The sequence below is a fragment of the Phoxinus phoxinus genome (assembly GCF_949152265.1).
Source record: "Phoxinus phoxinus genome assembly, chromosome: 20".
NCBI classification, from domain to species: Eukaryota; Metazoa; Chordata; class Actinopteri; order Cypriniformes; family Leuciscidae; genus Phoxinus; species Phoxinus phoxinus.
This window is the reverse complement of record NC_136895.1, coordinates 20,556,518-20,572,467: the sequence shown is the minus strand read 5'-3', so window position 1 is coordinate 20,572,467 and position 15,950 is coordinate 20,556,518. Positions and strand designations below refer to the sequence as shown.

The 15,950-nt window shown below is 41.1% G+C and overlaps 1 long non-coding RNA gene across 1 annotated transcript in view; it reads right to left on the bottom strand.

Annotated features, from left to right (window-relative positions):
• The window catches only part of LOC306988862, a 42,469-nt gene that overhangs the window by 12,432 nt on the left and 14,087 nt on the right, over positions 1–15,950 (bottom strand). The gene's annotated exons all lie outside the window — the stretch shown is intronic.

The window sequence follows — 15,950 nt, the reverse complement described above, 5'->3', positions numbered from 1 at the left end:
AAAACTCTTCTCCTGATTCACAAATACTTCGTAAACGTCAGATGTGATAGTGAAACGTGTGTGTGTGTTAATGAATTCCAATCAGTCGTAAATGGGACGCGCGTGCACGCTCATTCTCAATTACCATAAATCCCGCCCGTTAAATCCGACTGACAACTATATATGGGCATCATATTATGACACCAAACGAAGGATTTCAACATGTCTTCTCAAAAGCGAATGAAAAAGAACAATTTCTCAGATGCAGAAATTGAATTTTTATTATCAGATGTTCATTAAAAACGCCACATTTTATTTTCAAGCGTACATAGTGGCGTATCAGGTCCTAAAAAAAGGAAGCTTGGCAGATATTACAGAAGCAGTTAATGGAGTTTCATCTGTTAATCGAACAGTCCCAAGTAGTGAAAAGAAAATGGTTCGACATGAAGCGACTGCAAAAAACGAATTAGTTCACTTCGAAAAAATATAGCCCAGCCCTATTGAAAGCAATTAATTATTTTATTAAAGTGTACTGTTTGCAGATGCTATTACTGGCTCTCATAATAAAAGTAAAAAGAAAAACCATATGTATTGCTATATATAATAATATTTTTTCAAAATGCTGTAAATGTACCCGATTAGGTGAATTAAAATGCAGCCTTATTAATGAGCAAAACGTTCGGAAGTTAAACGCACTATTTACACGTGCTTGGGAGCAGGTGTAGATTTCTTTCGTACCAACTAACATTTGGAAAATACGAACATTTTAATGAATCCGAAAATTTACGCCAGAACCACTTTACACACGATTTACACAAAAATTCGTTCTGCTCGTTTTTCATGAATGAGGCCCAATGTGTGTAATCAATAAGCCCCGCCCCCCAACTTGGACGGACAAACAAACGGAGTTGCTAACGGTCTTACAATGACAGCCGTCATTGTGAAAACCTTGTCTTACGATGTTTTTGATAAATTTTGGAAGGACCACCTCTTGTCGAGGAGCATTCAAGTGGGACTTAAATATGCCATGGTGGGATATATAAAAGATTTTAAAATAAATATGGTGGGTAACAAGATTAATTTGGAAGCGAGGGTTTACAGATCACAATGCAAGAGGGAGAAGCCCTAAAGGTTGTCACGATCGCAGATGACAACATCCAGGATCAACACTGTTCATGTACAACAGTGTAAAATTAAATAAATTTACATTTAACCAGTTCTCATGACATGAGAACAGTTAGCTATTTAGGTTATACGTTAGCATGCGCTCACTAACTTTAATGAGTATGACAACCAGAAAATTAACGTTTTCGTCTTTATTGGGATTGGGGTTCAATCCTTAGGGAACCAGGTTACTGCGCCCACATAATTGATATTAGAAATAAACCGGGCTTCAGTCATATTGCACAGATAATTGGTCTGTTCACGCAAATCTTATCACACCTTTGAAAAGCGCGGACAGTACGGTTATTCAGTACATGAATACCCATGCCCATCGTCTCAGGATACCTGGAATCAGTGTTACAAGTAGTAATTTTGAAACGCCATCAAACCGATGAGAGCTTCAGATCTACTAATGTTTCTCTATGGCGCTGAAACCTAAAGATGTCCCCGTGCAACTGATACTCAACTGCCATAGGCTGATCTACGTTTAAGGGGAGGGGCTTACTGTTAGGTCAATTGTGAGTGGGACCACCAATGATATTCTGAATAATGGCAGACTGGGGTGGGATGGTTGAAGTATTTGGGAAAACAGATGACTGAAAACTATTTTTTGCAATTTGAGGTGCTTCTACTGGTGCAGAAATTATGCACTTCACCTTTAACCTCAGAGCGTGTGTGATGTGTCATTTCCAAAATAACAGTCATTTTCGAATTCATTTCACCCTGGGCAGGTCTGGCAGCTTTGCGTCGAAGTCGAGCGAACACATCCAAATGATGACCCGAGTCTGATCTCGCTCTCTCCTCCATTAAGCAGACGAGCGGTGTAGATGCACAGGAGTCCGTCACGTTGGAGGGGAGGTGATGTTTCTCCATGAGTGTCTGGTCAGACACACTGGCGGCTGCTCAACCACTAAATGGCCCAATCACAAAACCCTATGACTCGTGGAAAACAACAGATCAATAGCGCTTCCTCTGGTTCTCGCCTGCATGCTTGTATATCTGCGTGCGTGAGAGAGAAAGAGAGAGAGTGCAGATGATGGTAGAGCATTTTTCACCCCTATGCCCACTCAAACTGCATTTGAAATCAGGAATATATATATTTTTTTCTTGCACCGCTTTTAAACACACGCGGTCCTGATTACAGCCTCCCTCTTGAGACGGCAGAAATAAAGAATGATCGCCAGGCAGGGAGAGACAAATTTACGCTCGGCGAGCAGCATTCATTACAAACAGGCTGCCGTGTGTGTGTGCTGTGAGGCCGAACTCGACCTCAAGAGTTAGCAGAGTGAAAGCCAAACCCTCCGCCGCTGCCAAACAGATCAGATTAGAAATGCAGTCGAGCGCTCGGCAGCAAGACAACAAGACAGAAGGCAGACAGATAGACGGGTCAAGGGAAAGCTGCAATGATGTAGAATAAACTGGTAGTTTTTTTGGTTTGTGCAACTGTGCTTCGTGTCAGGTGTTTGCAAGGCAAGGGATATGGGGTACAAATTATATGTCTAAATGCAAACAGAGATTAATTTCCCAAACAAATGCAGACTACACAAGCACAAACACTGACGATTAGTTTGTTCTGCTAATAGTGCTCAGCTTGAGGAGGGTTAATTCATAAAGATCTAGATTGAAACATGAAATGTGTTAATCCAGAAGAGCATAATATACATTGAAGCAGAAAGGGAAATCTAGAAACGTGAGATGTTGATGCAGACTTTTTTTTGTGTGTGTAGAGGCAGAAAGTCTGAAAAATCTGGACCTTAAGATGTATGGATTCAGAATGGCAGAAAAGTCCAAGAAGATGAAATGTTCTTTCAGAGGAGTTGAGATAGAAAAATGGAGAAAACTAGAATGCGATATGTATTTAAGTGCCACACAAAATATTTTTTGATTAATTGAATAAGAAAGATGAAGGATCAAGTACTTTACACAAGCCAAGAACTAGAACTCGATCTGTGAAGAAGAAAGATCTATCTTTTTTCTTCAATCCACAGTGAGTTCTAGTTAACTTATATGTTGACGCAAGAGGCATAAATAATCTTTGATTTAAGATTTACTGAAGCAGAAAGGCCTAATGATCCAGGACTAAAGATCTGATTAAGGAAAAAAACGTATGCAGGAAGATCAGAAAAATCTTGAACTTGAGATGTGATGGAGCAAAGCCAAATAATGAGGAGAAAGATCTAAAACCTGAGATATGTTGATGAAAGAGAGCAAAAAAAATCTGCCAGAAGGTGATATTTCCCACGCTGGATATTTTGGCCTTCAACAAATGTGTTGATATACAAAGGCAGAAAAATCTAGAACTTGAGATGCATTGCTGCAGAAAGGCAAGAAAGTTAGACTTTAAGATGGGTTGAACCAGAACGAATGAAGGATCCATAACTTCAGAAAATCCATAAACTAGAACTTTTAAAGCAGAATCTAGATCTAGAACTTGACATATAGTAATGAAAAAAAGGCAGAAAAAGGCGAGTTTCAGCCTCAGAAGCAGACACAGCCGGTTCTGGATGTCAAGCCTCTAGAAAATCATGCAGCCTGATCACGTCACATGGGTAACCAGGCAGTGCCGTTTTTTTCCCTGTGGCATTAAAGCCCGGGATGACCAGGGGTAATATTTTAACACCACGGCTCTTTCCCCCGACATATACACACACACTCGCAATCATAGCGCGGAATAAAACATCCCGCGCCCGCGTGCTTATGTGTGTGTGCAAGAGAAAAACAGCCCTGCCGCTGAACAATCAGCAGTCCTCCGCGTGTCTCTCTCTCTGGGCGGCGTCATGGCAACGGAACAGCTTCAATTAGAGGAGAAGAAAGCGTTTCCCCTCGGCATGGCATTGGAGAGAGAGCCGAGTGTCAACGAGCGCGGAAAGGGAGGGTGTGTGTGTGTGTGTGTGTGTGTGTGTGTGTGTGTGTGTGTGTGTGTGTGTGTGTGTGTGTGTGTGTGTGTGTGTGTGTGTGTGAAAAAGATTGCGAGCAGGAGGGAGGAAGAGAAAACGAGCGCCGGGGAGACGTGTGTGAGGCTGAGATTGCGAGAGAGGGAAAGGGAGCGTGTCTGAGTGCGTGTGTGTGTGTGTATGTGTGTGCGTGCTTGCTACAGATTGCAAGGAAGCAAGCTAGAGAGACAAAGCAAGCAAGTGAGATTGAGAGGGAGGGGAAAGTGTGTGTGTGTGTGTGTGTGTGTGTGTGTGTGTGTGTGTGTGTGTGTGTGTCAGAGCAGCCAGAGACAGACAGTGTTTTGCCTGCGTTAGCGCAGCTAATGAAAAATGAATGAACCCACGGGAGAGAAAGAGAGAGATGCGGAAAGATAGAGCGGGAGTTTAGCGCTCACCAAGTTTCAGCAGTGCCATGTGTTTTAGTGGGATGTTGGCCTTCCTCGGGGTCAAGAGGTTAAGGTCACATACTTGTTGCTTTGGTGGATAACAAGCCTCAGTACTACTCAATATAGCGACAGAGTGTCTGCACCATTTAAACCAGACGCTCACGCTACAAATATATCAACAGTTTACTAACTTAAACTTGCTTGGCAAGATTTTTGTTATCAAACTGTTGTTCCATCATGACCTTTGACCTGAAAGTGAAAACAGACCATACTAGGCAGTTTACACTAATATTGCCAGTGATTATGCTAACTAAAATATTTCCAAGCCAAACCAAATCAATTGTGGTGCTGCTTAATAATTTCTTTAGTCATTTTAATGTAGCCTAATCATTTGAGCAAATGATTCAATGATTCAACTCATAAAGATAGTAATGAAAGTGTTTTTGAACAAAACATTTGAGGGAATAATTCAATGACTCGCAATGTCTCTTGTTTTGTTCCTGAATGAGTCTGTATATTTTAATGAGCCTGTTCAATTAATAATTCACAACTTACTTAAGATAAACTAACTATTTTTTTACATTCAAGCAGCAAGACTTGCCAGACTGCCAGAATGCCCCTGTTCCACTTTTATAGTATTTTTTGGCTTAGAAGTACCCCTTTTTATATCCACAATTTTTGTTGCCTCCTATGGTAAAAAAAATAGTCACAGGAGAATCATATGCGCATATTCAACTATGTTCAAATCAAACCTACATTGTAAAAAAATTATAGTTGGTTTAACTTAAAAAGTAAATAATCTGTTATTGAAATCTGTTATTGAAATTCAAAAAATTAGTTAAAGGACAAGTTCGGTATTTTACACTTAAAGCCCTGTTTACAGATCGTATCTGATGAAATAGAACAGTTAAGATTAAACTTTGGACAGATGCTGCTGTCGCGAGAATTTTAGGTTTATATCGCTTTCCCCCCTCACCCCCACAATGGTTGTCTATGGCCACTGGAAGATTCCTTCCTAAAACACATTAAACTTTCGTTTACAAAGACGTGAAACTCACCGAGTGGTCAGGGGTGTTCACTGATACGGTCCCCAAAAAAATCGCTGAAAAAGATGCATTCCAACAGGTTTTATCGTAGTTTTTGTCCAACTCCATGACTTGTATTGAATGTGCTGTGTGAGGTGCGGTATTACTCCGCCGCTTGAGTGTCTATTATTCAAGCTCTCAACGGAAGAATCACGGGTGTGACACGTTTGGCAAAATAGGTCCTAAATAAACCTAAAATTCTCGCGACAGGAGCATGTGTCCAAATTTTAATCTTAACCGTTCTATTTCATCAGATACGATCTGTAAACAGGGCTTTAAGTGTAAAATACCGAACTTGTCCTTTAATACAATGGAGGAGACTGGTTTAATCAACATTAACTCAAAATATTATGTTACCTGAACCACATAAATGATCAGAGTTGATTTGAGAAAAGAAAAAATGTTGCGATAACAAATCATGAAAATATTTTATTTACAGTGATATGCCACTGCACCCTTGTGCTTTTAGATCTGTCACGCATTTCATACTTTATGTTCACCGTTAAGTTCCACACACTTGCACGCACGCATTGCCATTTGATCTCTCTCGCATGCACACGTTCACTCTCCTCCATTCGTCTTTGTCACCTTTCTCTGACCTTTGCCGCCAACCGGGGGGGCAACATCCACCCGCTGGCTCGCAAACTACCACCTGCTAAAGACAGACCTCTGTTGGAACAAACGCGAGACAGGGAGAGATGACTGACAGGGACTTCATGAGTTAGAGGGCCCCTGTCTCAGAGCAGCTGCGGAGAGATCGAGACTGATAAAGATAGATAGAAGGAGCGATTCTCTCTCGCTCTCTCAAAGACATTCCTCTGGAGAGTTGGCGGTGGTTCTGATATTCCCCACTGCCGCTCTGGTATTCAAGGGTCTGCGTGCCGAGATTGATAGCTGAGCGTTGCTTTTTTTAAAATGTGCTATAGTGTCGACAAGTCGACGCCACCCCACCAACAACAGCAGCGCCACAGCTGGGTACAGTTTTCGCTTGCACTCTCACAACGTGTCCTACACGGCAAGCAAGCGATGCGACAAACAAAATGCTCTAGTTAAAGTGTGTTCACACACTAACAGCAATTAAATCACTGGAGGTCACCAAATCGCTGTCTTGTTGGTTGTTAGGTGCTCTTGCTCGACTAGAGTAACAGACAATACCCAGCAAACATTTGGACGTTTAATGACCATTAAAAAGACGTCCCTCCGACACGTTCCTTCGTGGTTGAAAAATAGTTCGAAAATGAAAGTTGAACGGACGTCTTTGACGTTATCTATTCTGTGTTACATATTTTTACAGATTTAGGCCGTCCTACTGCGGCAATTTTTGGCCAAGGACACGACGTTGCCGTCGAACCAATGTTTGCTGGGTACTGTCTTCTCTCACATTGGTAGTTGCTGGATCATGTTGCTGCTCATTTGCATAAAGTTAAACTCTAATTTCTCGTATATGCGTATAATGGTTGTGTATTTCAACTCTTTGCAATATCGCAGTCAGTGTGAATTACGCCCAACTTGTAGACTGCAAGCCTGTGACTTTGCACGCTGCAGTAAAACTAAAATGTTCCAGGTGCTGCATGATAGCAAAAACGCTACAAGGTTGTGACTTTGCAATTTGCACAATGCAACAAAAAAATGCTGTTGTTTGCATGCACTATTGTATGACAGGACAACTAAATGGTCCAGTTAAAATCAAGGATGCGGTCTAAACTGCAAACACTTGACTGCGTGCAACGTTACTGAAATAAAACACTCCTATGACAAACATGTTGCAATACAATCGCCTAGTTACATGCAGTATAGATGGCTCAAATATTATAATGCGCAAGCAAGAAATGTTCTGACGGAACTAAAATGCGACTATTATATTCTATAAAACTGTCTATTGGCGCTTTTCCACTGCATGGTACGGCTCGGTACGGTTCGTCTCGGCGCGGAACGGTTCGGCTCGCTTCGCTTTTCCACTGCGTGGTACGACTCAACTCGGTACGGCACGGTTCGGTTCGCTTTAGCTCGGTTGCTTTTCCACTGCAGTTAGTACCGCTTCAAAGTGGGTGGGACTGATCGTTATTGTAGGTCCGGTGGTAGCCGTGTGCGGCTAAGAGCTGTGCTACTTCCGCTCCTCGGCAACCAACGAGAGGAACGTCTGCACCTCGTCCACTGACCACGATTCAGCCATTTCTTGTTTGATTTTTTTTTAACTTTTTTTGTCAGGTAAAAACTAAAAAAACAGGTGCTACCGCGTTTGCTGTTGTCTGGCTATTTAAATATAGCGGGTTTAGTGTCTCGTGTAGCAAATACAATGACGCTGAAGTGACGATTCTGTCTGACCAATCAGTGATCTGCAGTGTTTCCACGTCACATTTAGTATCGGTACGGTACGCTTGGAACCTCAACAGAGGTGGTACCATTTAAAGCGAGCCGTACCGTACCGTACTATGCAGTGGAAATACGCCATAAGTGAGCCGTACCGAACCGAGCCGTACCGTACCATGCAGTGGAAAAGCGCCAAAGCGTGCCGTGCCGTACCGAACCGTACCATGCAGTGGAAAAGCGCCATATACTGCAAGCATGCAACTTCGTGCAAAATATGCAAGCTTGTGACAAAGGTGGTCTATGCTACTAGCATTCAACTTTGCATAACACGCCATAACTAAAACATTCATAATCAACGATTCTACAAGTGTGTACATTTGCATGCTTGCAGTATAGACTGTTGTCGATAATAACTGGTATGAGTTTTAGCGCATCCCGCCACTTGCCTGCAGCATCGATGGGATATAATAAACCTCCTACTGAAGATATTAGACAATAGCCCTGTCAGTTTATACCAAACGCATACATATGCATGCGTCCTTTTCCCTGATGGCTGTAACTATCCCTCCATGAGGAATAGTATGTCCTCTAGTCTTGATCACAACAATCTACTGAAAAGCAGAATCTCTTTCTCTCTGGCTTTCACTCTTCTGTAGTAAATGCCAGGGGCTCCAATCACGGACCCCCTGTTGAGCTCCTTGGCTTTGACTGACACAACATTCGGAAACACACTGGGATTTGAGTGCGTGTGTGTGTGTGTGTGTGTTTCTGGCGTTTCCCTAAGTAGCGTTCCACGATCCTCCCACATTTGATCTCTCCGCTTCTCCCTCTCTATCCGGTTCTAATCTGCGTCTCGTTTCTCTCACCCACGATTTCTCACTCCCTAAAGACCGCATCCATTCAGCGTGAGAGAATTTTTTTTCTCACACAGTTTATACTGTAAGCTACAGCTGTATTTATTCTTTTGTTGGCTAACTAGACCAGACAGGTGTGTAACGGTGGCGTGTGTATGTGTTTGTGTGTGGATTTATAGTGTAACCTGTTGTATAATGACTAACTATATTATATCTATCTATCTATCTATCTATCTATACTGTAAAAAATTATTGTGATTTTAACGGTAAAAATGCTATGGTGAAAAACTGTTAATTGGTTAACATAAAGTTTCCGTACTATATACGGTGAACAACTGTAATAGATCTAACCATACATTTAATGTAATTCTACAGTAAAATAACGTTTTTGGAAGTGAAAAAGAACAAGTCGTTGTATAATTTACAGTAAAAAAAAAACGTAAATTGACATTACCACAATTCCCTGCGTGACACTTCACATTTGATGTATTTTTGTTGAAATAACTGTTTCTTTTTTCTAATCAGTTATGTGCATTAGGGTTTATGTTACATTTAATGTTGTTAAATTAATGTTTATTGCATTTTTTAAATTTCATGTGTGTTACCATGGTGGTGTTTAGTGCTTGTGTGAATGACACTCCGCAGCTTATTAATATTAATTCCTCAGCTGGTGATCAGCTTTGATTCATCATGTGACTCTCATCACCACTATGATTGATGGTTGTCAGTGTATTACAATGATACAAAACAGATAGTAGTACTTCTATTGGTCAGTAAGTTAACATGTATCAGATAATGAAATACGATATTTTACTGTAAATTTAAGTCTGTAAAACCGAAAATTTCTGGCAACCACAGCTGACGGGGTTTTTTTACCGTAAATTTAACTGAAATTCTATCTATCTAACCTTTGGTTAAAAATGTTAAATTTAATTTTTAAACCCAACGGTTAAGTTTGTCCACATTTGACCCAAACAACCCAGCGGTTTTTAGAGTGTACTTTGTAGTTAGTCGCTAACACTTCTGTTAAACTACTACCTTAACGTTAAATCTAAAAAACGCACACACATGGCAAATACTCCTCAGCGGAGTGACTGATTTTTCACAGAGGCAGTGAGTTGTGAAAACCAAGAGAGAGAGAGAGAGAGAGAGAGAGAGAGAGAGAGAGAGAGACAGAGACGAGTGATGAACAGAACAGAGAAAAAGCATGCAGGACACAACGCTCCACTCAGCCAGCGAGGCTCCGATGCTCTGCGTGAGTGTGTCACTGTCTCATGTGGGCCCTTCAGTCCTCGAGGCGTTTTGTTCCCCCTCCCTGCGCCGGCCCCCAGCCCTGCTAATCCTTTTGAGACACACACACGCACACACATTTCCCAAGGCTCCGAGGCGCTCTACGCTGCTGCTTATCTTCGCACTCCACCGAGCCACCGACACACACACACACACACACACATACACACACACACACACAGGATCTCAGCTATGGCTAAAACGTCTACACTGCACGTACATAATGTGACGAAACTAGAACATTCCCTTTATAAAACACTGAAGAGGTCTATCACTGAACGTGATTTTGTTTTGTCCACTATAACGTGAGCATTCTATTTTTTGTGCATTTGCAGATCATTTAATTGATTTGAACAATCTTCCGGTCATGCTGCTTTGCTCGGTTGCAGTGTAGACATATTTGTTGATTATCAGTAGCTGCGTTTCCATTAGAGATTTGCGCCAAAAAATTGCGATATTTTCTAAATATCAGATAAAAAACTATTGCGAAATGACGCTGTTTCCATTAACTGATGTTATGCGACTGCAACGTAATTTTTCCTCTCACGATAAGTCATTCCAAAAATCATGGCAACGGTTGTTGGAAGGTTTACTTATATCACAGCCACCGCAGCCATTATTTTTAATCGAAGGAGAAATAGGCTTGTTATTCAAGCTTGTTATCTGGAGCGGCCACGTATGAGGTGTATCTGGGTGTTTTTCCCTCCTATCTGCTTTAAGGTCTTGATAAATTGGGGCATTTTGTTGTTTATAATCAAGTATTCCTGTAAGCCCATCTAGATCGGCCCAATAGCAGCATCCGATTGAACGGGTGAAGTTCTCTGCGTGTTACTGTTTTTCCGCGCGGCAAAGTAATTTAATCCCATTTCAGCTGTTATCTGACTCCATTTTTATCACGACCTCGAATTTAGGTTAGATTGCCAATTGGTTGTTGGTCAATCATATAATAGTTTAACTCCCTACAGTCGCTAATATAACAACTTAGTTAAAGTCCGAAACAATAACCAGAGGTTATGACTAGTACATTAAGATAATGCTGCTTTAACGCTTGCTATTACCTTAATAGTATTTTTTATCTATCCCCCTATTTGCTACTGCATAACTTAGTAAAAATCACGCAATTAGTCAGGAATCTAGAATCCCACCAGATGTGCCTCACGCTTCATCTAAACTACGATCTAGTATGTAGCCTACTTGAGAAAATAATTCAGAATAAAATCAAATGTAACAATTGATTATGTCAGATAAATGTATCATGCCAATTTAATAATTAGTTCAAAGATAATAAATACAAAACATCAAATGCTCTGGAAATAAAGAGAGAATGCGAACCTTACATTATAAAATACATGATGATGCGACATGAGTCCCTGCATACACTCCACATCACGGGCTAATTTGAGTTACAAATCGCGTTGAGCCTCTTCTTGCATTAACTTTAACTCTTTGCATTAACTTCTTTCACATGGAAACATTACAATGGGAATTTGCATTCAGAGTTTACACCTTTTGGGAGCAGAATGCCATTTGCCTGGAAGACACACCATCCTCTGTGTGCAAGTTCTCTTTAAACTCTTAAGAACTGTATTACCTTTTGGTTTACTTATTTGGGAATGAGACATGTGTACCGTCGCACTGAGACATTTTAAATGATACCAAACATGTATAATACTGTATGATAATTATACACAGGGTGCGATTTGCCGGGAGGGATGCGTGGGATTTCCCCCTTTCTGGTCAATGTATCCCTGCCTCTGCTTAATTAGTTTTATCCCCGGTGGAGATAAATTTACCCTCAAAGTGATCATAGTGCTACTACACTAGTGGCGAGATGGATCACAAAACTTATCACGGATCCGTGGTTTGATTAAAGTCAATTTTATTTCAAAATGATTACTCACTCACTCTTGAGCGTCTGGCGCGAGTGATTTAAATGTTAAGTCAATGTAAAGACGCGTTTACATTACACGCGTCTAGAGGTCCTGCGGCACGGTAGACGCGAGCCTCATTCGCGCGTCTAGTTTGCGCGAATGAGGCGAATTGCTAACACAGATAATGTCTTTTCTATCATTTCACTGTAGCTCAGCATCGCGATGTAAGGTTAACGTTATTGCATGATCACAGTTCATATGTGTGGGGAAAGATAGGCTATTAGAGTAAAAATATTGTGTTAGGCTACTTCATGAGTTAATAAGAAAAAAGATTTTACAATTCCTGCAAATGCAGTGATGAAGTTCATGTTCTCATTATTTATTTTTATGAATAAAAATGTTTCAAAACATCCCCTCCCCTGTTTTTTTCACAAATCGCACCCTGATTATACACATTAAACCATATAGATTTTTTTGTGAATCTTGGTGATCTCAGCATGAGAGAGAAGGAGTGAGGGAGGAGGGAAAGAGATGTATTCTGAGGTGAGAGTCACGCAAGTCACTCAAATGGTGATGCTAACTTCACAAGAGAGAGTTCAAATGTTAATTTCCTTTGTTTTCTCAGAGAGTTGCCCTCTCTTCCAGTTCTTCTGGTTTTTCCAGTCTTACATTCCCATGATATTTTTGTCTTTTATGAGTTTAATGAAGAACTGTCTCGTCTTCTGTCCAAACATAAAACTTCTGTCCTCTTTAAAGAAAGATTACGTACACCAGGTGACCTGTAAATGCGAAAAAACTGTTTCCATTGCAGTTTTGCTAAATATTCCTTTTTCAAATTGACAGGAAAACTACCTCATGCGAGCGTAAAAACATATTTGCGATATATGAGAGTTTTTGCGAAATTTACTTGTTTCCATTGGGCATATTTTCAATTTCAATTTGCACAATTTGAAGGGTAATAGAAGCGCGGCTACTGGAGAGTTAGTTGTCGCATTGCTCTACTTGCAGTTTTGTTGACTATAAAATGCTCTAGTTATTTTTTTACATTGCACATTTGTCGTGTAGACAGCTGCACTGATTATCATGAGTTTTATTGCGTTATTGCACTTTAAGTGATGTCTACAATGGTAACGTTCTAGTTTTGTTGCAACACGCATTTGCTGTGTAGATGACTTGGTTGATATAATGGAAGCATCTTAGTTTGTTACATGGCATTCTTGCAGTGTAGACAGCTTTGTTTACTTTAACAGCCATTGTAGTTTTGTCATGTCAGTTCACTCTCTAGCATTCTAGTTTTGTCAGCGTCCTTTGCTTGCTTGCAGTGTCGAAATACAGTTAAATTTATTAATATTAGTTTTGTCGCATTGCTTACTTGCAATATAGGTTTCATCAACCCGATCTCACGGCAATTCGTACATATTTTACGAGTTGGTTAATTCGTACCAATTCGTACGACCTCACTCGTACCAATTCGTACGTTTTTTTGCTAAATCGTGCATATTTTACAAGTTGCCCAATTAGTATGAATTCGTAAGAATTACCCTGACTCCGCCCTTAAACCTTCCCATAACTGGGGTTTAGACAAATCGTACGGAATCATACGAATTGGCCACCTCGTAAAATATGTACGAATTGGTCGTGAGATAGCGTTGGTTTCTTGCAGTATAGTCAGCTTCATTGATTATACTGACAGTGCTCTAGTGTTGTCGCATCATGGCTGACTCTCTACTCCATCCTGTAATTTACCACAGTTTTAACAATTTGTGCAGGGTCGTTTCATTCCTATATAATTAATATTTCATAATTCCGTGACATAAGATGCTTTTAAGAGCCTCACATTTCTTCTGGAGTGTTTACAGAGGGGTCAGCCACGATGCAGATGTCTGACTGTCATTTATGGTTTATGGACACGGAACGTCATCCTTTGTACACATGAAAAATTAGATAAGTTGTATTTTTTTGGAACGCCTTAACCAATGTAAAATCAGTAATAAATACATTCAATAATAATCAAAAAAAATTATTTCTTTGCTAAAGTTTTTATAAGCGTTGCCAATTCTCTTCTCTTGCAGACAATATCCGATGCCTTTTGGAAGAATTTGACTGATAATATGCATTTTGTTAATGCAGGTCTTCAAGTCAGTCTGTTTTCTTCCAACTTTTCTATTTTCTTTTCCAGCACGGACCTTCAGTCGGACTCTTGGCAGACTGTTAGCTGTCCCATAATCCTCTTTGATGCAAGAAGTAGAGGTCAGGGCAGGGTCGTGGTTGCTGCGAGAGCGCACATGCACGCAAACACATGCACCAGGAATTTTATTCTAGGCTGACTTCCTCTGATCACTGCAGATTTTCCCAACAGCACAGTCTCTCTCTCTCTCTCTCTCTCTCTCTCTCTCTCTCTCTCTCTCTCTCTCTCTCTCTCTCTCTCTCTCTCTCTCTCTCTCTCTCTCTCTCTCTCTCTCTCTCTCTCTCTCTCTCTCTCTCTCTCTCTCTCTCTCTCTCTCTCTCTCTCTCTCTCTCTAAACATCTGTGTGTGATCGGAGTCGTGCATAAATTATTCTCCGGCAGCAGCGCCATGTCTACGTCTCTTGCGTCCTCTTACTCTTTCAGATAGCAAACGATTCCGAGTCTCTGTTAGATTGCGATGTCTAGGTAGTGGCACCTACGCGATGGCGCTGCATTATAAAGACAGCGGCCTGTGCCGTCGCCGAGTTTCTTTAACATCACTTTAACAGCAGTCACACAAAAGGACATCCTGTTTCCTGGAACACACACACACACACACACATTTAGTCCATTGTGAGCTTTGAGCACTCTCACTCTCTTGGTTAACCCTTTACAGCATCTCCCTCTGTACACAGACCTATAGAGTTATTTTACTTTTATCTGCCTGACTTTTGCTGGGTTTCTTTCTGTCCTGTTTGTTAGTTTATTATTTTGATATGTATATTGATTTGACTTGTCTTGATTGAGACTTTAACAGTGCGATGGATACTTTTGCGTGACGGCGTAATTATTTTAATTAAGATGGTCACATCTTGTCAAAGACAAGCGGGAGAAGGAGACAATACAGATGAGATGAAAGACAAAGGTAAGAATCTAAAAGCAACAGTTAAGGCAAATAAGAGAGTTTCGACTGGGGAGGAAGATGAGAAAGAGTTGGTGAGACAGGAAAGAGATAGGGAAAAAACATAGATTATTGAGATGTGACAGAAGGAGATGAGAAATAGATGGTACATAGAGGGAGAAAGTCACGAAACAGAGAGTTAGAAAAGATTAGAAAGATATGAGGTAATGATGAGAGAGATGTGAGACAGTACTGAGAAGGAGATGAAACGAAAGGAAAAAGATGAGACAGAATAGAGAAAGGCAGCAATGTGAAAGAAAGAAAAGCGACGGCAATGAGAGAGAAGGGAGAAAGATGTGACAAAAATGAAAAAGAAATGATACAGGGGAAGGACCGTAAGGAGAAGGAGCGGGAAACAGGCAGAAGTGTTGGAGAGACGGCAGTCGTCAGGTGTGGATGAAGCGACGGGCGGGTAGACACCTCTGCAGTATTTAGCAGAGACTGTGTGTGTGCGTCTGTGACAGCTTTTTGCATGACTAATGTGCCAGTGAGAGCCTGAGTCTGCGTTTACTGCCGCCCAGAGCTGCCCAAGACCAACAGCGCCGCCCGACCAATGAATATTTAAAGCCTGTGTGTGTGTGTGTGTGTGGAGCTAGGATCATTTATTAATGCCGGCGGAGGGAGAGAGATGAATAGATTGGCTGTGTACACAGAGTCAGGGCCAGGACGAGGTGAATGGCAGAGCAGTGCGTGTGTGTGTGTCACCCTGCGCTGTCTTCTGTTTGGTCTGAGGGACTGAAGCCCTGCGTCTATTTATAGATCCATTATACATCCATTATTAATCTCTCCATCCAGCCCTGATGAAAAGAGAACCATCACCCGAGCAACCGGACCACAAACGCACACACACACAAAAGCGAAGGCTAGCCGTCGCAGGTCACAATATGATCAAATGTACGCAGATTTCATTTGGTCAACATAAAGATGAATAAAGATGTAGGCCTATATAAT